The sequence below is a fragment of the Furipterus horrens genome, unplaced genomic scaffold (assembly GCF_987537825.1).
Source record: "Furipterus horrens unplaced genomic scaffold, mFurHor1.1.pri manual_scaffold_3, whole genome shotgun sequence".
NCBI lineage: Eukaryota > Metazoa > Chordata > Mammalia > Chiroptera > Furipteridae > Furipterus > Furipterus horrens.
In genome coordinates this window covers 165,458,002-165,483,823 of record NW_028327173.1, presented here as the reverse complement: position 1 = coordinate 165,483,823, position 25,822 = coordinate 165,458,002, and the positions used below count along the sequence as shown (strand labels likewise).

General features: G+C 46.0%; 1 protein-coding gene across 1 annotated transcript in view; it reads right to left on the bottom strand.

Annotated features, from left to right (window-relative positions):
- Positions 1–25,822, bottom strand: part of TLN2 (talin 2) — a 426,734-nt gene that overhangs the window by 349,069 nt on the left and 51,843 nt on the right. The window contains exon 2 of the mRNA XM_090270695.1: positions 4,703–4,791. The gene's annotated coding sequence lies outside the window, so the exon portion shown is untranslated. The remainder of the gene's footprint in view (positions 1–4,702; positions 4,792–25,822) is intronic.

The following is a 25,822-nucleotide window of genomic DNA, read 5'->3' as shown; positions in this document are numbered from 1 at the left end:
AAATAAGTACTATAAAACTGCTCATTGCAATATTACAAGAAGAATAGGGAAAAGGCGGAAGGGGAAGAGGGAGAAGGGAAAAAAAGAAGGAAAAGGAGGAAAGGAAAGGAAAGGAAAGGAAAAGGAAAAGAGAAAGAAAAGAAAGGGAGTAAAGGAAGGGAGGGAAAAAGCCCAGCTAGCAACAAGAACATGAAACCTTACATAATGTAACTTTTCATGTAAAAAGAATGTAACAACACAAAGAAATAATGTGCAGCCTTTCAATATAGGACAGATCTGTATTAGCATGAAACTCATATCTATGATATTCGTTTTTAAAATATGTTACACAGAACATTGTGATACTATATTATTTTTTGTTTAAAAAAACAACAACATGCTTTCTCACACACAAAAGGTCAGGAGGGCTTTATTTTTAGAGTCCTGATACCACCTTAGAAATACTTTTCCTTTTTGGCAAAAGCAAAGGAGGTTAATATAGTTTATTGTTCTTAAGCCAGGCTAAGAGCTCTGTCTGTGAGAAGGGACAAAGGAAAAGAAACACTGGCTAATTCCCAGCTAGTCACTCCTTCAATTAGAAATCATGCTTTTTAGGCTTTTCTTTTTTAGAAAAGAGAAACATGCCTCTGCAAGTTCCAAATGAGAAAAAGAATTGTGGTTGGGTGTCACCGTGGACCCACAATTTCAGACAAGTAATAACATGGATCAGAATCCCAGTTTGCTGGAACAGGGGTACGCACTGGCGCTCCATGTGGGCTGCAGGCCAAATCCTCTGCTCCCATCCCAACTGCCCCGTGAGTGATGCTGGTTCTCGGGTGAGCCATTCTGAATGACCAAGATGGACAGTGTTCTGCTTTGAGACAGAGGAAGACTATAAGTATCTGAATACCATTTAGGGGGAAGGAGCCTGTGCCTCTGTCCCTGGCACCCTAAAATGTGTTACATTGTGATTTTTTTTTAAAGGTACATCTGGTACAATAAGAGGAGACAGTCAGTTCCAAGTCTGACCTAAAACACAGGCCTGAAAGACGGGAAACCCTGACAGACGTTGCCATTGTGAAGAATATTATGAGGGAAACTGCATTTTCCCTTTTTATAAATCCTTTCTCTTCGTTTTCTTTCTTTTTTAAAAAAAAATCAACAGGTTTTAAATTATTTTTATAACTTTCTAAAGTAAAAAAGACATTTTAAAGAAATTCAAACAAAACTTGTGATAGGAAAGAAATGTACTTTTTTTAGACACGCACAGAGCATCTCGCATTTGCTCTCTCCTTTTACTGCAGATAACTGGAGACTCTGGAGAAGAGAGCTTCTGAAGTCCACAAAAGGCTAGGAAGCACCTACTGCATGTTCACGTGTGAAGACTTGTCATCAGCAGAGACCAATCTGGCCACCGTTCCCACCCCTGTGTTCCTGCAGAGATCCACCAGCACTGCCGGGAAGTACTGCTCTCCAAACAGGCTGACTTTAGGGCAGCAGGTGGGAGAAGGGACATTACCCCACTGGGTTCCGTTAACAAATGTCTGAGCTCAAGGTTGAGTGCTGGGCCCTGGGATACAGAATGGATGAAGCATGAACCTTCTCCTCAATGAGTTCACTTCTACAGACGGAGATATTGGCTCCAGACATGGGAAAAGAGCACAACTGGAGGGAATTCAGCCAGACCCAGGTGGAATGAAGAATCAGTGGCCAAAATGAGTATCAGTAATCTCAAAGCATCATATTTAAAACAACTCTCTCTGCCAAGTCAGTCACCTCCCTACTTTCACTGTTGAGGGAACAGGCCCAGAAAAATAGAAGCTACTAGTCATTGGTGCCTGTATGAGAAAATGAGACTCAGGTAAACACATGTGGGCATAGGTTATACACCACAGAGCTGGGAAGAGCCTCCAGTTCCCACTAGCTTTGGAGCCGGAACTCTGGATAAAAAAGGAAGCACAACCCTCTAAGTCTACAGAAGAAAGAAGGCGCTGCTCTGAAGATCCAATTCCACCCCAGCATGGGTGGGCCCATCCCAACGCTCCACAGGGGGAGGTGCAGGCATGGATTTAGTAACAAGAGTTTGCATACAAGTGTAATAGCATGGTTCCTGGCATTGCCCAAAGCATAAGATTCAGAGTGCACACCTTGCCATGGAAGCCTAGCGGTATGGATTCAACTTAATTATGCATTTGGTGCAGAGTGGCTCAGAATATACATGAAGTCAAAATCAAGGGGCCTAACTAAAAACCTAAAATCCATACAGCATGAGCATAGCATATCTGATAGAGAGTAGACAAAATAACCCTGAGCACAGCGAGGTAACTTGGAGATTGTCTTTGATACAGAAATCCCACAGAGTGGCTAGAAAATGGTTTCAGAACACACTGAATCAACCTGAGCCCTTGGCTTCTGCCTCCCAGCCGTGAGCCTTTGAGGACTAACTGTAGCACTGGCTCTGAGGCCCTCCAGCAGCAATCCCAGTCCCCACAGAGAACTGTCCCCTGGGAGGCTGGCTGAGGCCAGCAGAGCTGGGATGAGAAGTTGGCCTCCCAAATCAACACATGCTTTTCTCTTCCCTGTTCATCTTTCCCCACAGTGGTTGAGCTCTTCCCTTAATGTAAGGGGCCAAAGTGCTATAGAAATAATACTTTAGAGTTGACACAGAGGGAGGGCCATACCCAGAGGTCTAATTTGGGGGGCGGGGGCTGGGGGTGGGGAGAGACAGAAGAAAATAACAAAAATAATCAGCGATTCAGGGTCCAACACACAGGCTAAACCCCTTACCCTGACCCTATTTGCTGTGTAACCCCAGGCGAATTACCTCACCTCCAACCTCAGTCTTGTCCTCTGTCGAACTGTGACAACCTGCCTAATGGGCTATGGGAAGGTTTAAAGCACGAGACCGTGTGACAGGCACTTTGCCCAGTGCCTAGTACATCTTAAGTACTCCCTGAATGGCTGTTAAAACTATTAACTACTCAAGTGAACAATCCAGTTGGCTTCTTGTGAAAATGAAACACAACCTTTGAAAGCTCTGACTACAGCAAAGCAACAGTGCTGAGCCCACAACCACACAGAGGCGGCTCAAGAGAACAAGTCCAGGGCCAGCATGCTGCCTGGACTCAAGACAGCTGCTGGCCAAGTTACCCTGAACTCCTCACTCTGCCTGCTCTGAGGTTTCTGCAGTCAGTTCACAGCTTCCAACATAGTCTCCCTTCTCCCCACCCCACTTAAGTGGCTACAATAGCCCAGCTGACACAGCCTACTCTTAAGAACGAAACAAACAAACAAACAAACAAACAAAAAACACCAGTCTTTTCAGAAATACTAATCTATGGAGTAGCCACACTGTGGAGACCCGCACAGGACTGCATCTCATAAATCTAAAAAGCACGTTATTTAAGGTAGGGTTTCACTGACTAAACCACAACCTACAATAACATAATGAGGTACAAACTCACTGACACAGGTGAGAGTAACAGGCTTCATACTTTCCACTCAGCTTCACACTGCTGAAGCCAGGCAAAGTCTCAGTGGGTCTCTTGATGGCTTTAATGATACACACCTCAGGCAGTTTGCCAAGGGTCACTTTCAAGGCCAAGTCTCTCATGCATCAAGAAGCTTAGAAATTCCTTCTCTAAGTGTGAACTATAAACTGGAGGCATGGGCATCACCTGGAGCTGGTTAGAAACGAAGAATTTCAGGCCCCACCCAGACTATTGAATTAGGACCCGCATTTTTTTTTAAAGATTTACTTTTTTTTTTAGAGAGGAGAAGAGAAGAAGAAAGAGAGGGAGAGAAACATAAATGTGTAGTTGCCTCTTGCATGCCTCCAACTGGGGACCTGGCTCGCAACCTAGGCATGTGCCCTGACTAGGAATTGAACCAGTGATCCTTTAGTTCCCAGGCTGATGCTCAATCCACTGAGCAACACCAGCCAGGGCAGGAAATGCATTTTAACAATACCCCCAGATAACACTGCTTAGAGTATTCACAAAAAAATCTACCCAGATAGAGTTGTGATAGTTTATTTAGGTTTCTACTTGATCTTTTTCTTTCTTCATGGAAGTTCCATGACAGCACCGACTGTGCCTACCTTAGCAACTGGCACGTAGTGCTCAAATACCCATTGGCTGAGTGAATGAATGAATGAATGAATGGGTGGTCTACCAAGTGACTGAAGAGACCTATCCTGTGGTAAGTGGAAGGAAAAATGCAAGCAAGGGCCTGCTAGAGAGAATACTTGGGGTTAGGGGAAGACATCTTTAAATAAGGTCATCAGATAAGGCCTCTCTAAAAGGGGTGGGCATTAGGGGTTGCATTAGGATAAGACTTGAGGAATGAGGAGGAATATGTTGGAGAAGAGGGTATCAGGAAGAGGGGACAGCACCTGCATTTGCCACCCTAAAGAGACTTTTTCTGCAAGCCATTAAAGATAGGGAATTGTGCTTGGTTCTGGTGGTAGAACAAAGATGCTCCAAGGAGACAGATTCAGAAGGCCCCACGACCATCATGACCGTGGGGGATAGAACAGCTGTGTCTGGAGTCACAGCTGCCTCACTAAGGCTCTTGGAGCTCGGTATACAGGAGGTTGGCTATAGAGGGAGGCAGTCCATCAGCTGCCTTGGGTGGCCTTGGTGAATGCTGGCCACAGGCCCTTCAGCCCTCAGACTCCACTGGTCTACAGTTGCTTGAAAGTAGAAACATGGAGATTACTCACAGCCTTCAAGAAGTCAATCCAGGAAAGATGGGGAGCCAAGCATCCAAGGGTCCAGGAGCCCCGTCCAGATGTTACCCTGCAGCAGCACACTGGCCAAGAAGAGAAATGACAGGTGTCAGGGCAGGTGGCACATTAGCAAGTGAGCAACATTCTCCCAATGCTAAATGACACGGGTGCGGTTCAAATTATAAAGAGCGTGAATAAGAAAAACGTTCACGTGAGATAAACGGTCTCAGAGCACTGTCCAGTGACACCGCTGGCAGCTCTCTGCCTTCAATCTCGTGAGAGGCACTGCTCTGTAACCAGCAGCTTTAGTACAGCCTCTCTCTGCAGATCCCACAACGCGCAGTCCAGTCGTGGCTGCAAAGAGCTCTTGGAGATAATCACCCCAGCCCCTCTCTTTATAGGTGTGAACAACCAAGCCTCAGGAAGAAAACAGGCCTTGTCCACAGTCAGCAGCGAGTAATGGCAAGTTCAGGAATGGAATCACAGAACCAAGTCTATAAAGCTTAAATTTACCTGTAAATTACCTTCCTTAATAAAACTCAGTTTCTAAATAAATGGTATTCTTATTCCATCTCACTCTAAACTGAGGAGATGCCCGCAGTTCCAAATCTTAACCATTCCCCTAGTTCACTCTCCTTAATCCCCAAAGACTTTCATCAGCCAAACTGAAATTCCTGGTTTTCTTCAAAAACAAAATTTTAAAAAAGCAAAAAACAAAATCCCAGAACTATTCACACTTGAGTACAAGGAAAAAAAAATCTAAAAACTTGAGAAAAACCTGAAGACCTAAAAATTGTGAATTTATGAACTATAAATACAGAACCAGAATGAGAGCTCCATTTCCATACATTAGGTTTACAGATCCTGGAGACCAGAACCCTCCCAGAAATAGTACATTTCAAAAAGGGGTGGTTGAGACAGCTGTCAAGGGTCATTTTGTTCAAATAAAATGGATGATCAAAATGCTAATTCTCTAGGAAGTGTCTTCTGAGTATGGTTTTTAAAATTGATCTTCATCTAAGTATATATTTAAACCATAATAATCTAAATAGCTGCGCCTCTTCCTCTGTTCCTCTGGGGTTCTAGTTCCCACTGACCCTGACAAGTCAAAGCAACCTTCGAGAGATCCCACCTAACCTGACAGACCCCTCAGTACACTAACCTATAATAAAACCATGGACAGACGGGATAAAACTCAGGTGTCTTTCAGCTACAGAATTCCAAAATTCCCTAACAAAGCTGAAAGGACCTCACATTTTAAGTCAGCTTATACAAAGCATAATTACCCGCCTACTCTGAAGAAATGAATGTCAGTCATTATAAATTTAAATTCCCATATCTCTTAGGAAATAACTACGAGGTTGGTGTAACAATAGTTGTATTTTGTTTCTAGGGAGTTAGCTTCAGCAATGACAAATCTGTCTCCACCCTCACTAAATGGGCATTTGGATCCGTTTCCCCAAAGATCTATTATTATTTATAAAGCAAAAGAGTTTCTTTTGCATAAAGTGGAATTTCGTAAAGTGGAATTTAGGCAGTGAAGTCATCTGTTTTGAAACCAGAACAATTCCAGTTTTTTCTTCCATCTTACCATTCATTCTAGTTACTCTGGGTCCAGAGAAGGAGATGTAGGTTTCCGAGAAAATGCGAAGCCTATTAGGCCACCCGCAGTATAATCAAGGATTCCCCCCTGGCCAATCCATGGTATGTATAACTTACTGCTCATTTTTCTTTCAACAGTTAGACATGCCCAAATGTAAAAAGCCAATGCAGACTCACACTCAAGCAGACCCAACACATTTCAAGAAATCTTCAACAACCCTGGGATTCCTTTAAACACACACACACACACACCACCACCACCACCACCACAACCACATTATTCCTTATCCTGATGGGGAAGGAGGTTCCACAAACTCCTCTGGAAATATAAAGCACCATTTTACCCCCACGAATGAAATGCCTTCAGTTTCAAATGGCTTGTGAGCCCCCTGAAATTTCTTTGTGCCTCTGGCTACGGACTCCTGCTTAATTAAAATGTTATAAGGCGTCCCCTTTTATAATCTCTGTCTCTGAACTTTCTACAACCCTTTTGTAAATACATGGCAACCCCATTTACACAGTGATGCACAAGGGCAGGGACCAGTGATAAAATGGGCTATCTGCAGCATTGATGGTGGAAAAGTGTGACTCTGTGGTTAGCAATGCTAACAAGTGTTTGGGAGTCCTCCACGTCTCCTGGGCTCCCTTGAGTAACAGTTTCAGCAGGGACCTTCCCAAAGCTATGATTGTGCTTGATACTCAATTTCCAAAACTTAAAAAAATACATATTGTTTAGGAATGCATACATAGGTAATAAAAATAAGAAAAACAAGGATTGGTTAAAACAAATAGTTGAGACACTTGTCACCTCTGGGGTGGAGGGAGCTTCTAAGGCAGGTGTCCCCGACCCCCAGGCCGCAGACCAGTAGTGGTCTGTGGCAGCAGGAGATGAGAGGCGGGCAAGCACATGAAGTTTTTTGCTCTTTGCCACCTAAGCTCCGCCTCCAGTCTCCCACCATCCATGAAAAAATTGTCTTCCACGAAACCGGTCTGTGGTGCCAAAAAGGTTGGGGACCGCTGTTCTATTTCATAGTGTTGATTTCTCAATCTGGTTGTTGGCTTTGAAAATGTTCTTTTTAACTCCTCAAATTATACCTATATGTTTTATATACTCTTCTATATGTATGTCAGAGTAAAGCAATGACAACAAACGACAGTCATGTCAGTGACAGGGACCTCCAGGAGTTCTCAGCCCCACCTGAAGGCACACCAATAACCCTGTGGAGTGAGTCCCGTGGTCATGGGTGGAGCCTGACAGTGAACAGTTACAGGTTCTGGTCCCCAGGGGCACAGTCTATAAATACATTTCATTTTTAAAACTCCATGCCCTGGGACAGTCCTGTGCTCTCGGCTGAGGGCACAGTGACCTCTGATGCTGCCTGTCCTTTGGGAAAAGCGGCTGTTAGATTTCGCAAACCCATTGGTCTTTCCCCTTACACGCCCTGCAGGCTGATTTCCTGTGGCACATTCTGTTACCATGAACAATAATCAGTGCGTATTCCTAAACAGCTAAGAAAGGAGCAAAGGCCCAGACACTTCTGCAAAGTTCAGAAGAATGTCTGGGATCTCCATCCTCAGGTGGATATGGGCTGGGGTTCCTTCCATCTTCTCTTTCAGGTGCCTCATCACTGTCTTCCTCAGGAGAAGTCTGCTCATTCGGTGACTGGTCAAGTCATCCACTGGCCAGAAAAACTGCTGAAGTGTATGGAGACATAACCAGTACATGTCTCAGTTTCTAGCCCTTGCCACATCCTTACCAATATTATCTTGACCAAATAAGAAAGTATTTTTCTTTCCTAATAATTTGAGCAAGAGTATGCCAAGTTATTAGAGAAAAGACCCCTTTTTGTAATCTCACTAGCAGACAAAGCTGTCATTTTTATTTTTAGTTACAATAGCCAAAAACGGACACCATGACATCAGACAATGTTTGAACCTGGTTTTGGATAGCCTGCACCCATACCCCATGCAGGACTGACGCACAGCACTATGTGACACGTAAGGAAATGCGGTAGTCCCTTTTCTCTTGCTAATGGACTCTTCTACTCTAACACAACTCGCCAGTTAAAAGAAATAAGCAAGAGCCAAATTAAGAACACAGATCTGCTCTCTATTAAATCACCTTTCAAAAGTGAAACATCCCACTGGATACTGCCATGTATACTAAGTTCAAGACAGGCATAGCTTTCGTGTGTGTGTGTGTGTGTGTGTCCATGTGATTGTATGAGCATAAGTGTGTGACTGTGTGTGAATGTGAGTGTGTCTATCAGCTCTCACAGGAGTGTACACACACACGTGCAAGTCCAACATTCTTTTTGATCGCCTCAGAACAATAGCTTACAGGGAAACCATCAGTAAGAGCTCAGGAAGAGTAAAGGCCTGCCAACTCCAGAAGGACAAAGGGTTTTAGAAACTAACATGGGAACAAAATGATCTCATGTCCCTTTCCCACTGAGAGTGTGCCTAAGTGGGGTCCTTCTCAAATTTGGAGTGCTCACTTACAGGCACAGTCACTGTTTTCACCCTATGGGATCCATGTGGGAGGATGCCCAAGCCAGGAAATAGATTTAAGAGGTAGGTTTTGATGCTTAACCCAGACAACCTACAGACAGAGCTCCTCCGGCAAGGGGAAGGCTGACACTGCCTGTGAGAAGTGAGGCCCTGGCCCATCCTCAGGTCCTCAGTCACTATGTCTAAAAGCCAGCTCCTTTAAGTCAAGGCGCTGGGCCGGGACTAAGATTAGACCCTCCAATAACAGGTCTGCATCTTTGGGGCACTAGGCTGTGCTAAATTTTAATTCCTAGTGATTCTCACATGCCTGGGAGAATGCAGGCAGGAAAAGCCCACAAGCCCCAGACCTCATGGTGCCTCCCGCACCATTATCAACACCAATGCAATGGGAGTAGGCATGCAGTCCTAAAGGGTGGGTGGGATGAATCGCGGAGCTCTGTATGCTCCCCTGATCATTTGTCTGGCTTCATTTATTCATTATTCACTGAGGTGCCAGGCTCTGTGCTAACTGGTGGGAGAGGGAAAAGGTGGTACCTTTTAAGGTTAGAAAGTTTCGCAGATGCCCACTCCCCACCGCCACTGGCCCCAACAAATGCACACAATAGCTGTGCTTTTGATAGCTTTAGAGAGAGAAGACATCAAGACAAAAAAGCCCTTAAAAGAATTTTTAATTAATCCCAATAGCACCTACATACATTTTTAAAAAAGCAAAAAAATATTTCCAGGGCATTCATTATTAATTTATTCTATAGGCAAATACTTGATATACACAGATTAAGGATCCCTTAAATCACTTCAAAACAATAAGATAGACTGTGTTCTGTTCTAAACTGGTTCTGGAGTGGCAGCTGAGGGGTAAAATACAATTTTAAAAAATACATGCCATACTTAAAGACTCTGCTGCTTCAAAGAAACTTTAAGTCACCTGTGAAGGCAGGAAATATTTAAGTAAGTGCTAACCTGCATCACCTCCCACAGACGGGTGATGAAGCCACTACCCCAACCAGCACCCCTTATACAGCTCTCCTGCTGTTCCCTCTGCTGGGAAGCCCCCACCACCTCTAGCATCCTGTCCTAGAATCCTCTCTTCTTTCATCTGTCTCAGCCTGGAGCTCCTTGAGAGCGACGTCTTCCTGCTGGCACCCCTGGCACCTTACACAGGGCACCCAGTTGATTTATAGTAAGCTATGCATGAGAAGATGGTGAAAGACGGTTCTTTATAGGGGACTTTGCAGGTAATGAAAACAAATAGAGACTGTGGAGAAGGAAGGGTGTGACTGGACCTTTTCCTGAGTCCAGCATAAGTATGATTTCACATTCTGAAATAAAGATATTTCACATTCTGTAGTAAAGATTATATATATAATATAATATAAAAAATTCATCAGTCCTCCCAAAGGCCCAGCCCACATAAGCAGCCCAGCTTCCCCCATCAATCAGTCTGACAGCAGCAGAAAGATGGGGAATTAGACTCGAAGGTGTTTGCTTTCTTCCTGTGCCTTTCTGTGCTACTTACAATACTGCCTTTTCTACTTCCTTGCTCCTTCTCCATTGCATTCAGGATAGGGTTCTAATTTCTCCCCTCAGGACATGAGGTCCTGCACACTTAGAGCCCCAGTGATTTCCCCTGACTCAGCCTCTTCCCATAGACACGCACACAGCCATGAACCACAGACCAGTCCCAAGAGTGCGTCTGGGAGTCTCCCCACCCCACCACATCCTGCCTTCTACTCACCCTCTTTAGAGTCTGTGCCCGAGTCATTCTTCCCAGGAAAGCACAACCCACTCATCTAATATAAATCTATGTTCTCCCAAACCAGATCACACAGCCCAGCCTCCAAGATGACCCCTCTGATCCTCCCAACCAAAACTAGTCTTTCCTTCCCATACATGCCTTAGTCCCACTGCGAGTTAAGCTTCTATGTGCTTCCCACTGTCCCTAGATTGAGTTTCTGGCAGGCAAGGATGCCACCGCCTTTGTCTTTGTGCCCTATATATAGCATCCAACATAAACCTTGGCAACAGTGAGGACTCAAATACCTCTGAAATGTTATGCCTTAGCATTTCAAGATTTCTTGTGTGGTGGCTCTCTGGGTGCCAATTCTAGAATCAAATCAAGCACACAAACAGCCTGAGCAGGAGGATAGATTTTTGTTTTTGTTGTGTGTGTGTGTGTGTGTGTGTGTGTGTGTGTGTGTTTTGTTTGTTTTTGGTTTTGGTTCACTCCACCAACACAAGTATTCCATCACATTAGTCCATCTGTCAGATTCTATTACCAGGGCTGAACTACTAGACTTCCTCAGCAAACTCAGCGCTCCTCTGGGACCAACTAAAAAAGCACGCGACTTCAGGACGCACAGGCACACTTTTCTTTACATAGGACACAGCTTCTGGATAAGTACCACGGTAAAGGAACTGAATTTCTAAATCCACTCTAAAGCCATATAGTTTTGAGACAGATCAACCTACACACTTTTTCTTCTGATTCATTGCTTACGTTATGTGGGTCTAGAATTTAGACTGGTTCCCTAAGGTCAGAAAATGCATTTGCTTATGAACAGATAGACATGGCAAGGTTGTTAATGCTCATCCCAGATAAGTCTGCTTACAGGCTCCAAATAAAACAAGGAAGCAATATTTGACCCCAGTCAAGAAGCCTCCGGAATCTTTTTCTTTTTCCCCCAAACACAAATGTTTCTCATTTGGTCCAAGCTCTGTTTCAATGACATGCCAAGAAAAGACAAAGAAAAACCCCACTACTACTCATTCCTGCTTTCATGAAACATTATAAATTATCTTTATTACATCATATAGTAAAGCTGCCTCACAAGAGTTGATGCTGACAAATGGCTACAGGAGCCATTCTCTCAACAATAACTTTATTGGTAGGTGTTCTTTTGCTTGGCCTTAATTTTCCCCAGAAAGCAGACAGCATGAGGATATGGCCCATCTGAAGCCCTTGCTGTTAGTTTCTAAAAAGCTGTCATGAACATCAACATAAAAAAAAAAAATCCTTTGTAACATTAAATATTTCAGAAACAAACATTGACTGGATGAAGTGTCTTACTATCCCCAGCTCAGCAAACCCGAGCTGTTACAGGGATGTCAGCCGTCTAAATTTCAATACTGACCCCATGGATCAACCCCCTTGTCACCACTCGGAGGTGAAGCATCTCAAAGAAATTTAATTCGGCATGCACATTTAATTCCTCTGGCACATTTCTTAGATTAGGTAAATTCGTAGGCAACGTGCAGAAGCCCTGAGGTTTCCACAACAGCAGGAGACTCATCCTCTTTAGTGTTGGTTACAGACTCACTCCAGGACAGAAGCCAAAAGCTCTCCCATATAAAGCAAAAGAAGGGAGAAAAACGTGAAGTACCTGAATTCTTAAAGGTTAGATGACTTTTATTATCATTGTCCGTTCCTCCTGAGGTCCTCTCTGGTGATGGGTGTGTTAAGTTATCCAAACTTCTACACCAAAGATGTAAGTTTTTTGCTCCAGGATGAAATTGTAGAAGTAAAAGGAACTTTGGAGCTCCCTGGGCTCCTCCCTTATCAAATGCTTCTGCCAGAATCCCGCCAGGCAGAAGGGGTGGACCACCTGGCAATGGGAAGCCATTCACAGCAAGCATGAGATTTCCCTTTTTTATTTCGGAAGTTCTACCTTCTAGCTTAAATTCACATCATGTAAATTTTGCACTTATTCAATATGTGCATACTTTCATACTTAAATAAGTTTTTTAAAGAATTTATTTATTTGTTTATTTATTATTTATTTATTTTTAGAGAGATGTGAAGGGAGGGAGAGAGAGAGAGAGAAGGAGAGAAACATCAGTGTGTGGACTGGTTGCCTCTCGCACGCCCCCCATCAGCGACCTGGCCTGCACCCCAGGCATGTGCCCTGAATGGGAATCGAACCAGCGACCTTTCAGTTTGCAGGCTGGTGCTCAATACACTGAGTCACACCAGCCAGGGCTCATACTAAAATAAGTGTTGTCTTCCAAATTCCCTGAGTAAAATTAAGGCTCCAAATAGAGTCTTGGGCTTATCCAAGTTCACCACCCAGTACTACACCCCTGTTCTGGAAGCAGGAATCTTGGCTCTGCCCTTTCTCCTACAGAGGAGAAACCTACCATCCGAATGTTTGGTGACTTTACCAAGGAGGCAGGCCCAGGGATAGAACCCAGGTTTCTGGCTTCTCAGACTGGGACTTCTTACCCCTTTGCATCCATCAGTTCACAGCCACTCCTTATCTCACAAGGTCATGGTCCACTTTAAAACTACCCACATCTCTGCTTTAGGTTTAAGTTGAGGCAGTGCTCTTCTGAGCTTAACACAAGGTTCACAGAATGGGAGCCTGATTCTTAACTGGTTTCAGATTGCCAAAATCTCCTTGGCCTTTGGAGTATTTTGACTCCTCACCCATGGGCTAAAGTTAAAAGTAGATGCTGCATAGTGGAGACCAGGCACCAGCAACCAAAATCTAAAAGAAAACCCAAAATCAAACCTATTCAAGGGAAAGCTGTTATCCCAAACACAATTCAGCTCAGAACTGTGTTGACCACTTTCCTATCAACAGCCTTTGAGCCAGTGTTACCTGTTATAAGAACTGCAGTAAACACCATTTTAGCTGTATATCTCACATTTCAAAGCAAAAGGGGAAAGGGGCCATGCTAGAATAAAGTTGTGTTTATAAATTCCAGGACGTCATATTCCTCTAAAGCAGTGGTTCTCAACAGGGAGCAATTTTCCCCCCTCAAAGGACATGTGGCAATACGTGGGGACATTTTTGGCTGTCAAAACCAAAGAAAGGGATAACGCTACTGGCATTGAGAGGAGAGGCCAGGGATGGTGCTAAACATCCTGATGCACAGGACAGTCCCCACCAGAGAAATCATCCAGCCCAAAGTGTCAATGGTGCCAAGACTAAGAACCCTTACCTAAAATAGAAGAAGCAGAAAGAACACTGAGGCAAAGTCATGAGTCCTAATTCTTTGTCTAGACATAGTACCTGAATTCCTGGATATCTGCTTCACTGTCACTGGACAGAGAGGTGGGCCTGCTTTAGTGATTTTGCAACCTCTAAACTGGATGCAACCATTCCTTCTCAAAACCATCCAGCATGGCAGTTCTCCAGGCCTTGAGCTACTGTCTCTTACCCCAACACCCTTGATCGGGGCATTTCCCTCCAGTTTCCTCTCAGCCCTGTCACATTTTCACTGGAAGGAGGAGCGATGCTGAAAGTAACTTGTTTCTCCATATCATCACCCATCACAAAAGTCCCCAGTGACCACCCAGTTCACAGAAATGAAAAGCAGAGAGTTCCTGGACTTGATGATCTTCTCCCAACACTAAACTGATTCTATGCAATCAACAAACTAAGGACAGAAACAGAAACTTTATTCTGAATTCTGTATTTTGCTACACAAAAGTATGTAAGCAAAAAGAAAAAAACGCATCTTTACAATAAAATTTTAGAAAAACAGCATTGACTGACAACTGCACTCAATAACATACAGTACTCCTGCTCCCCACCCCCATCCATAGTTACTCTTTCCTTGGGTTCAGTTATCCGTGGTCAACTGCAATCCAATAAGTAATAGAGTGGGAAATTCCAGACATTGAGTGAGAAAGAGTCCACATTTCACATAACTTATATTACAGTATATTGTATAACTGTTCTATTTTTATTATTCAATAATGTCAGCAATCTCTTACTGTGCCTAATTTGGAAGTTAAACTTTATCACAGGTATGTGTGCATAGGAATAAACATAATATATACAAGGGTTCACTGCCATCCCTGGTTTCAGGCATCCCCCATGGATAAGGGGGAACTACTGTTTAAGGTTTTTTGCTTTTTTATAATACATGGCAACCGTCAATCAGCCCACAGCCCCAGCTTAGGGGGAGACGCTGTGTTGAAGTCATTATTCCATGGATAGAGAAAACATGCTACCACCTTGCCATTCCCAAAACCTTCTCTACTGGCTCCAGCTGCACACGCAACTGCCATGAAAAAGCCCAGCTGAGCTGAGAGGCTGAACCCCTCCATATACAACCCAAGGGTCTCTAGAGACACAGGACACAGCCGTTATTTTACAAGTATAAAATTCTCACTTTCAGGAAAAGGAAAGTAACTTGTCTGCCTGGGGGGGAAGATTGGCATCTTAAACACCTCCATCAATTCATCATTGCTTACTGATGTGCATGCTTTCAGTCGGTCCCTGTCCCTGTCCCTGTCTGTCTCTGTCTGTTTCTGTCTCTGTCTCTCTCTCTGTCTCTCTCTCTCTCCCCCATTCTGAGTCCAAGAGCATGAACCACTTGCCTAGCCACGCTGCATAGGAATCCCACTGTTTCCACTATACATAGAGCCATGGATTCTCCACATCCCAAGCAGTTAGGACAGAGCAGTTGGTTAATGGGAGAAGCAGGAGAAGATACCTAAAACAGAGAGGGAAGGCTAAAAAGCAACGGTATGTACCCCTGCTAAGAACTAAAGAGTTTAACACATTTCATTTGTCTCAAAAAAAAAAAAAAAAAAAAATACAACAACACCCACTCACGAGTTTCCCAGTACATTTATCAAGCAAATAAGAAAGGAAATCCAAAGATCATTAGTGGAAACTCTGTGGAGGGCAGCAGAGGGTTAATGTCCTGGGGCAAGGCTTCCTCCCAGCAAGTACAAATCCAAAATCCTAATCAAGATGTTGAAGGATTTAGTCGGGAGCCCTCCCCTCAGCCCTCAGAGGAATGGCAAAAATGCAGAGTGAGCGCTGAGCGCTCTGGGAGCCAGAACAATTCCATTTTCCTTCTGCGTGAAGAATTTGCATTTAAAATGAGCATTTCATCAGACCTTCCCAGAATGGAATATCTGGCGGCTAAGAATAAAAGTGACCCTCCATAACACCAAATCTCTAATTACTTAATTGCAACAGAAGTATCTGGGTTCCCTAATAGACTGAAGAACACTTCCAGCTAATCATATCTTCCAAGTCAGATGTAGCTTGAAATAGAGTCAAATACAGACAACTCTTAAAATATGGTTCAATCACATTAACAAAAAAAATAACAAGGTTAAAAAGGTACCTCCCTGGAGGTGACCACACTCCCCACGAAGCAAACTGGGCTTTCTATAGAATTTCACATTTGCAAGGAAAGTAGTACCAGGAAACACAGATTTGTACGGGAACTAAAGAGAACACTCTTAGGACAGTTGGAGGCCTTTTTATTCAGCAACTGAGTGCTGAGTGCCAGCCGACTGTGAGGAGCGCTGGCAGGGGACGTGACTGAGGCAGTGAGCCCAGTGGCAGGAAAGCCCACGAGAGGCCACAGGCCAGGGAGGTGCCTGCTGGCGCTCACAGGACCTGTAAATTAATAACTCTGATTCTTAGCACCCATATCCAAAACAAATAGATCTGTAATTTGGTTTTTGAAGGGAGGGAGGGAACAAAAGAAAGTGAGGGGTCCTGAAGGGAATACCAGAAGGCGGCACATAACGCCGCAGCCCCCAGAGGTGGGGTCAGCGAGAGGGGAAGTCAGTGGGTGGCTTCAGCCCTGCTCCAAAAGAGGCACAGTTTTAAGTAGTTTATTAAATACAGAAGAGCCTTTTATCTTCTTTACTCACTAATAACATGAAAGAGTGGAAAGAAATACTACAAAAACATCCACAGAAGTTCAGAAAAGGGTTGCGCAGAGCAACGAAGCTGGGAGAAAGGCGAGGGGCACCCCAGCTCTGAGGGGAATCAACACGCCAGCCAGCCAGAGGGCTCGGCGGCCACAGCCCGGGCCGCACTGCACACCACCAGGGAGATTGTTGGGAGTCTGAAGTTGTTTCCGTGTCTCCTTCCCCATCCTCCCTCCCTGTGGGGTGACTGCTCTGTGGTCAGGAGAGCGCTGCACCAGAGCTAGATCTCCTAGCAAGGGCATTTTAATTAAAGAGGAGACACAAGGCAATGCAAGAAAGAAAGGGAAGTTCCAGAGGATGCTGGCCAGCCTGCAGCCTCCATGAGGCTCCCATTCCCACCAGAGCCCCAAGCTGGCTTTGCGTTTGACGGGCCGGGAAGGGAGGCTGGGATGATTTGGGGACCATTTGGCAAGAGCCATACCCACAGTGCAGGGCCATTTCTTCCTGCATGATCTCCCATTATTCAGTCTACAGAACCAGCCTACCCTTCTCCTAAGGACAGAGGGTCTCCTCAGCCTAAGCAGACTTCCCTGCACCGCGCACCGCTGAGGCATGACACCTCTCTATCATCCACGCCCAGTGATTTCACAGGCTAGAGAGCTAGACCCTGAGGTCTAGGCTAAACACCAGGAACCCAATGGACAGTACTGGTTTCCAAAACAAAAGGCCCTAACACCACAGGGGCTGACCAGCCAACTCCGTGGCTTCCGTTAATTAGACCTCATGGGTCTTTCAGGAGACCAAGGGCCAGCTGCAGACAGCACAGAGCGTAATCCCAGAGCATACCACCTCGTCCTCTCCTAGGGACTTATGTGTAACAATTCACTGCAGTGTTCCTTCTTCCATCATTTGCTAGGGTAGGGTCTAACCAACACTTGGACTTGTCCATGCTCACCAGGCTACCCTTGAGCCAGCATCAACCATCATCAGAGCTTCTGCCTGTGGTCCTTCCTCTATACAGAGTACCCATTCTCCAGGCTGCTCACCTGGCTGGCTGGCTTTCATCCTGCAAGTCTGTTTCAATGTCACCTCTTCAGAGACCCATTCAAAATAGCTGCCCCCTCTCCCTTGGCTCTCTGGCACTCCCCCCACCAAGCCTTACTCCTCTTGCCCCCTGCCATCACTCCAAGGCTGGAGCAAAGCTTGTCCCACAGTGGATCCCAGTAACTATTTACTCAAATGAATGTATGAGGAAAAGCAAATCAAAATGTATCTGAAATACTACTATAAACCCATCCATGTCAAAAGGCGTTTACAAGAATAATCATATTGGTTTTATTTATAAAAGCCAGAATCTGGAAACTACCCAAATGCCCATGGACAAAAGGATAGATGACATGAATCTATAGAAGTTTGGGAAACACTCCAGGAATGGTACAGAAAAACCAGGACCAACTAGATCCATCTCTTCACAGACAATTGATAAGTGTGCCATTTCTCATTAGGCTCAAGTCAGAAGTTAAAGCCACAGAAGGACCCAGACTCCAAACAAATGAGAGATTGCAGATTTGCCATGTATAATATCAATCTCAAGGAACTGGAGGATGGGGGAGGCCGCGGGGTGATCCTGCCAGATCCTCAAAATGGAGAGAAATTGGAAAAAGACCCAGGCACAAGAGCGGGCTTTGTCCCCAGTCCCCATCCCTACACACGCCCCTGCTCCAATGGTGATGCCGGCACAGCCACAGCAGAGCTGCTCCAGAGCTGCCACCAATAAAGGCACCATTGTTGCCTCGTATGAATATGTCCAAGTCCCAAGAGAGGGAAGCTGGTGAGGAACAGTGGGTCAGACGTGACTGTCAGTCACCCTCATTTGAGAAAAACACTTTTTTTCCAGCTTTCTGGTAGACCTGCTTCCAAACTACAGCTACTTATATCAGGACAGGTAGCAAGAGTAACTACAAGCCACATAAAGGAAAAGAACAGGAATCTATTCTGGATACTTCAAGCAGGAAGTGACAGATGAGAGCGAACTGCCTGAAGCCACAGTGACTTGGCCACCCTCCCCCTAACCAGCCCAGGGTTCCTTCACAAAGGTGGCAGCACACTTCCCACACACCTTCCCTCTGTCAAGTCCCTCAGCTTGTCATGGCTTTATCATTTAAAAACAAAGTGCCAACACAAACCAGGCAGCTTCCTGCCACGCCACACTCCATATACCTTGGTTGCCACAGGAACTCTCCCTGGGAAGAGCGCCATAATCCCAGGGAGGCAGGTCATTTGAAAAGGCTCTTTTGCCAGCAAGGCCTACCCACCAAGGAAGACAGGGCCTGGTTCCTCTGCAGTTATTTGCCTCTGCCTTAAAGAATTTGCAGCTCAAAAATCTCCAGAAAACCCCAAGGAGATCCCCCTTTACCAAGGGCAGACAGTGCCATAGGCAAGCTAAACAGCGCGTCAAACATTCATAGGTTCTAAGACTTAGTTTGCAGGGCATGATACCCTACTCTCCAATCATCTCCCACCCTGAACCCTCAACCCATGGCTTCGTGACCTAATGCTAGGATGTCAAGGAGCCCTGTACTCCCTCTTCCCTGCCAGAGGACAGCAGGAGGGGGCATAGCTCAGGAGAACTTGGGCAGTGAGACAATGTCCCCAACAATACCCTGGAGCAATGCCAAGTCCTCACAACAGAAATGGCCATAAATGTCTGTCCCTCTAGTCTCCCTGGGAGATCAGAGCTTCTGAAAGCATATTGACTATGTGATAAGCCCTCACTCCCATCCCCAACACTGGGAATCTAAAATTAGCCAGGAGAAGCATGTGCTCAGCTCTGTGTCTCCCACACTGCACCTGATAAGTGTCACTACCTCCTTTGGCAATAGCTTGTCTTGGGGAGTGCTATAAATACCACCTAAGCCTACCCGATGTGAATTACGAATACCAGGAATAGTTTCAGGGTTTCCAGGCACTGGCTATGTGACAGGGCTGTCAAATTCAAAGTTGCCTGTGCAAGACACAGACCCAGAGAACACACAAATCCCTCGGGCTCAACCCTGCATTCTGAACCACGGGCAGGATCCACTCAAGAGCCATGTGCCTCCAATGTGGCTGAAGCTACTGCAGCTCTAGAAATCCAATGAGATGCTCTGAATTTCTTATCAAATTACTAGGAAGTATGAGGCTAAGGGACACAGTTTGAAGTTATAGATGAGGACGAGCAGGACTCTGGCCTTCTTAGATATTTAGATGTCATTCAGAGCTTTCTTCAAGGGTTGGGGCCCCTGGAAACAGAAAGCTGGAAGGAAGCAGGTACTGACTGGGTGACCCCAGGCTGCTGGTGTTTGCCTCCCCAGAAGTTTGCATCCAGAGGGTGCTTACTAGATGTTTATGGAATGATCTTCAGTTTTATAGGTTTTAGTAGCTCACACCTGTAGAATCCTAATCCCGAGGAGCTGGGTTGGCTGCACAGGTATCGCCAAGGACTTGCCGAAAAAGCAGAGTGCCAGCCATGACACCGCTGGACCAGGGTGAATGTAGATACATGCAGGAGACAGGAGGGATGGCAAAAAAGGAGCAGTCACAGGAGAAAGTGGGTCAACACAGCAATATATGCCAGAGGCAAAGGGAAAGGATGATAAACAGCAAAGTGTGCAGGGCAGCCCAGGCTACGAGTACCTGGGAACGTGCCTGGAGACCCGGCCCCCAAAGGCTTGTTTCAGGCCTTTCAGAATGGCATCCGTCACAGTAGTAGCTGTGGGAGTTGAAGTTTAGGGGCAAGAAGTATACAACTTACTCTTTTTTTAAGTTTGCTAACTGACCTCTAACTTGACACTAAGCTAATGGCAAAAATAAAAATAAAAATATTAAAAAAATTAAAAAATCACACCCCAAAGCCCTGGCTGCTGTGGCTCAACAGATTGAGCATCGGCCTGCGAACCAAGTGTCGCTGGTTCGATTCCCAGTCAGGGCACATGACTAGGTTGCACGTCAGGTCCCCAGTTGGAGGCACATGAGAGGCAACCATACAGTGATGTTTCTCTCCCTCTCTCTCTCCTTTCCCCTCTCTCTAAAAATAAATAAACAAATTATTTCTTTTTAAATCGCACCCCATCCAGTTCACGCCCTCCATCTTTTCACAACCTTTGTGCCACCCGATCTTCTCCCCTCCACATGCCTTCCCACCTCCTTGTCTTAGTTCATTCACCTCTCCCACCCAGAATGCCCCCAGTCTTATTTCTGACGTCTTACAGAATTCTTAAGGCTCAGCTGAAGCTGCACTTCCATGAACCCCTCTGAGCTCCCAGGCCTCCATCGCTTCCTCTCCTCTGTTGGGTACCCCTCTCCTGGCTTGCAAATGAAAAAGTGCAGTGATTTGTGTGCCCCATCTCATCACAAACTCCTGTAGAGGAGCCAGGGTCTCACTGCCTGTGTTTCTCTCACCAGGGGCCATAAGCCTTTGCCCATGACAGACCCTCAAATAAAAGAGCAGTAAATAAGGCTGTTTTGTTTAAAAACAGTTCTTTTCCTTCCTCCTTCCCTCTAATTCTCTGCACTTAGTAACAGACATAACAGCCCACACACCACTTCTATGTCAAATATTTCCTCAGCATGTATGATTCTGTCAGCCCTTTGGGAAAAACAGAAGCTGGGAATGAATCTCTATAGAGGGACTGAAGTTGGGGGAAAAGAGCGAGGACAAGATGCTAGAGGCTCCCTCTCCTCTCCCACCTGGCTCCTGCCCCCATCCCACGTGGTCAAAGGAAAGCAGGGAAGGAAGAATGCCTCAGAATCCATTTCCTTAGACTTTACCCCACAGAGGTCAGTCCTTAGTAGGCTACCCGGGGTCATTCTTTCACCAAAGAGCTGAATAAAGGAAACCAGCTTTCTAGGGTCTAAGCCAAACTGAAGAGCTAAACAACTAAACACGCTCCTTCCAAACCCTGCCTTCCCAGTGTCAAGCTAAGTCCTACAAAGGCGGGGCAGATGCAGCACCCCACTTTTGAAACATTTGCTCTGGGGGTCCTGCCAACCCCCCCCTAAAAAAACCTAAAAATTATCCCACACCCCATGAAGGCATGCCCACCTGGGGTCCCCAAGTTCTCACTGAGGCTCCTGGCCAGAGAACCAGATGCCCTGCAGGAGACAGACAGACTCCCAGGTGCCATTCATCACAGCCAAGCCTGGAAGCTGGAAGCACTGTGCATTGAAACATCAGGGCCTGGCCTCCCCTGTGTGGGGCAGCAGCCGACAAAGCCCACCCTTGGGGTCCCGGAGGCCCCCCTTCTACCATTCCGGCCTCCCTGTCGCATAAACACTGGCTTGGGGAGTGCTCTCCAAACTGACATCAGTGGAAAAGAAACATCCGGAGTACAATCCGCGTTGAGTCATTAAATATTGCACAGTCCCTCGGGGAAGGAAAAAGCCAAAACGACCCACAAAATGGCTAGGGCTTCAAAGCCCCGAAATAAAGTCCATGTATGCTTTTGCTCTCTCCTGTATTCCACATCCTTAGAGTCCCAGGGGGCTCCTCTGCAGGCGGCCCCCTGGGCCATCCCACAGGCTGCTGGGGGTCAGCCATCACATCTATGGGTGGGCCTGGCCCGTGGAGAATAGCACCAAACCCTGATTTTCTCCACCCACCCACCAACAGCTCAGGAAGGGCTCCCACTGTTTACAAACCCTAAAACTGTTATTTTCTGTCTGCTGCCACACTGGGAAGCAAACCAGCCTGGGGACCTAAATCCACGGGTGGGGAGAAGGGGATGGCGAAAACAGCCACACAGAAGACGCAGAGAAGGAGGATTCAGTGCCAGCCTGACCCACTCAGGGCAAACACCCAGGATCTGCTGCCTTTTTGTTGAATTCTCACGTGGAAGGCTGATTCAAAGTGCCGGCAAAATGAATAAATCCAAGGGCAGTTGGCCGTTAAACAGGAAGGGACCAGAGGGAAACTTAGAGTCAAGTTTCAGTTTTCCACACTGCATCAAACCACCTCTCTGCAGCTGGCTCAGTCAGTCAGCTACAGAGGCCACGGCCAGGCCCGCAGGCAGCTGGCTCTGGGGAGGGCCCCTCAGACACTTTCTCCCTGGGTCCCTGCACAGGAATCAGCAGCCTTGGACCAGGGCTCCTGCTCTGGGTACCTGCCATGTGCAGGTCGTATTTTGATTAGCAGGCACTTCTTGCCTCTTTATCTGTAGACAGAATTATTACTTTAAAATGCTACTTTGAGGACCCAAGTGTTTACTAGTCTACCAAAGTAAGCTGACAGTGCCCAATCACCCCGACTCCCATCAGCATACAGCCACTTTGTGTTCACCGTTAAATACAGGATACCTATTTAAATTTGACTTGCAGAGAAAGCACAAATAATTCCTTAGTATAAGTATATCCCATGCAATATTTGGGACCTATTTATACTGAAATTAGTCACTGTTTATCTGAGATGTAAATTCAACTGGGCAGCCTGTATTTTATCTGGCATCTCTAGTTCAACATTCAAAAGAACATACTGAGGGCTGAGAACAGCTGGAAACAAACTTCATGGGCCCCAGTTGTCAGCTTATTCCACCCAGAGGATTAGCTAAAGCAGTGTGCACTGGCCTTGCTTGCTCGGACAACAGGGACAGGCAGAGGGAGGGGGAGGACTGTTTCCAGAGAGTAAGTCAAGTCCATTCATCCCCACTTTGCTCAGAGAGCTTACTTAAACCCTCAGCATTAGAAATATATATATATGTGTGTGTGTGTGTGTGTATATCGTCGTCGGCAGCCGTCCGTCTCGAGAGACGATGGTGTAGCTTCTTAAGAGTCTCTGCACCGCCGAGAATGGCTGTGCAGTCCGACTCAGGAGTGACACGGTATCTGTCTCCTCCCGTGTTGAATCGACATCTTGTGATGACGCTGAAGCTACAGAGCCTGGGCAGGGTAATATGGAGGGTCTGCTGTTGCCCATGCAGCAGACCCCCCCTCTCTTCGCAGCTGAAGGGTCCAAGGGAAAGACGGAGTCGATACAGCTTGGGTTCAGGTGCGCCGCAGGAGTTGCCGGTGTTGACTACAAGTCAAACCGCCTTAGGGACTCCGGCTCCGGATTTTCTGTCGGGGTTTACTCCCTTAGCCTTTCCCCTGAAGAGGTATGCCGCAAGGCAGCGGAGGTTTTTTGGAATCAGAGTTTTCCTTCTCTGGTGTGTGTGTGTGTATATATATATATATATATATAAACTTAAAAACACAAACCAGATACAAAAGGCAAATATTTTATAACTCCACTTATATAAGGTACATGGAGTACACAAAATCATAAAGACACAAAGTAGAAGAGTGGTTGCTGGGGGCAGGGGACGATGAGGAGTTAGTATTTGATGGGTATGGAGTTCTAGTTCAGTGGAAAAGTCCTGGAGATGGAGGTAGGGAAACAATGTGAGTGTACTTAATGCCACTGAAATACACACTTAAAAACGCCTAATGTGCTCAATTTTATGTCATGTACATCTTACAATATTTTTTCACTACTCGATTTTCTTCTCATTTCCAGCCTAGCTAGGCTTTCCCTCTCCTGCCTAATTCATCGCTAGCTTCATGCTGTAGGTATCCGCTAAGAATCTTACTTATGGTTTAGGAGGAAATCCGATCGACAAGACACAGACGAAAAGACCAGGAAGGAGAAGATTCGCTGCTCCTGCACCTACCCATGGTCCCATCTGTCCAAGCTTCAGACTTCCCTGCAGAAGTACCCTGCCCCCCGCCCCTTCTCCCTCTGAGTCCTAAGGGTCCTGTCATCATCCTGGGCTCAGCCTTCAACAGGTCCTGGAAACCTTCCAGTAACAAAACTCGACAAGAATCAAGGAAGCTCATCTCTGCAGGCGTCAGGGAGCCGGCCAGCTGGTGGAAGCCAATGGTCCTGACCCCACACCATCCCTGAAGTGGGATGACTACTGCTTAGGAGGAAACAGCCAGCCTGAGGCCTCGGAACTTGCCTTCTGGCAGATGAAAAAGCCAGACAGTGGATGAAGAATACTGAAAGGAAAAAACAGGTTTGATTTCTTGTGGACCCAGAAAGAGTTCTTTCCTGCCCACTCACACAGTGAGAGGACATGCGGATGCATCCCGACTCTGGAAGCCCCAGACCAGGGGCTGGGTCCATAAATGCCTGATCTCAAGTCACAGGTCCCTCCCTTGGAGGGGGTTAAACGCCAAATGAGATTTGGGGACTTCAGATGTGGCTCTGATATATACAGTGAAAAAACATAACCATGACAGAGCCAAGGGCTAGAAAGTATTCCTGAAGCCCACCAGCCTCTGAAAGGTTCGTTAGGAGCAGCAGAAAGGTATCCCCAACTCAGCCCTAGTCGGTCCCTGACCCAGTAACCAGGGCTGTGTGGACAACTCCTCCTAGGAATGCAGATTCTCCTTACTTGACAAACCTGACCTGGCCGGACTGCTAAATGGCCACATTACCCCTCAGCCCACACACCAGACTCATGAGGCAGGCAGCAGACTCCAGGGACAGATGGTGGCACAAGTGGGTGGGCCTGAAGCAGAGGCTGTGTAACCTTCCTATATCTCAGCATCACACAGGGATTCCTATTCCACCTCCTCTACCACCACCTGTAGCCCACCCTTGGCTGCAGTGGGGCTGGGGCATCCAGGTTTGGCAAGTACTGCAGGCAATGCTAAAGAAAGTGAGAGAAAGATCCTCAGACCACACATAAAACAGAAAGGCAAGATTTCAGCTTTAAAAATTGTTATGGGAACTAGTAATAATGTGGGGAATATTCACAAGATAACACAAGGCGAAAAAAAGCCAAATACCCAACTGTATATTCTGTAGGGGTCTAAGCTGAATATGTATTCATATACAAATTGAACTTGTTCCCAAGTGAACTAAGGAACAAGTCTTCTATAAATATGGTGACTTTGCTACCCTACCCCATCAGCTTCTGAACTTGCCTTCTCACAGAGCTATACCATAATATCCTAATGCACCTGCCAGGTTCCCATCTCTACCATGTCTGAGAGTAGGTACCTAAGGGAAGAGGTTGGCTGGTGGAAAGAGGGATCCAGCCAGGGGTCTTTTCTGAGTAAAAGCTGAAAAGTGAGGACTCCAAAGACACACTAAGAGGTCAACTGGGAGGCTGGCTGGCCAGCCAGAGATTCTGCAGGGAATAGTAGAAAACAACATTATAAAGGGAAGTTGAGGTCCAGCTTCAGAAGCAAAGGATTCAGTTACACATAAGACTTCCATAGACCCCTTTGTGAAAAACTACAGCACAAGGCACCCCTCTACTTATCACCCCCCATCCATCTGAACCCCCCTCGATAAGAACAGTATATCTCTAAGGCTTCTCTTGATAAGTTAAGCCACTTAGTTTCAGGCCTTG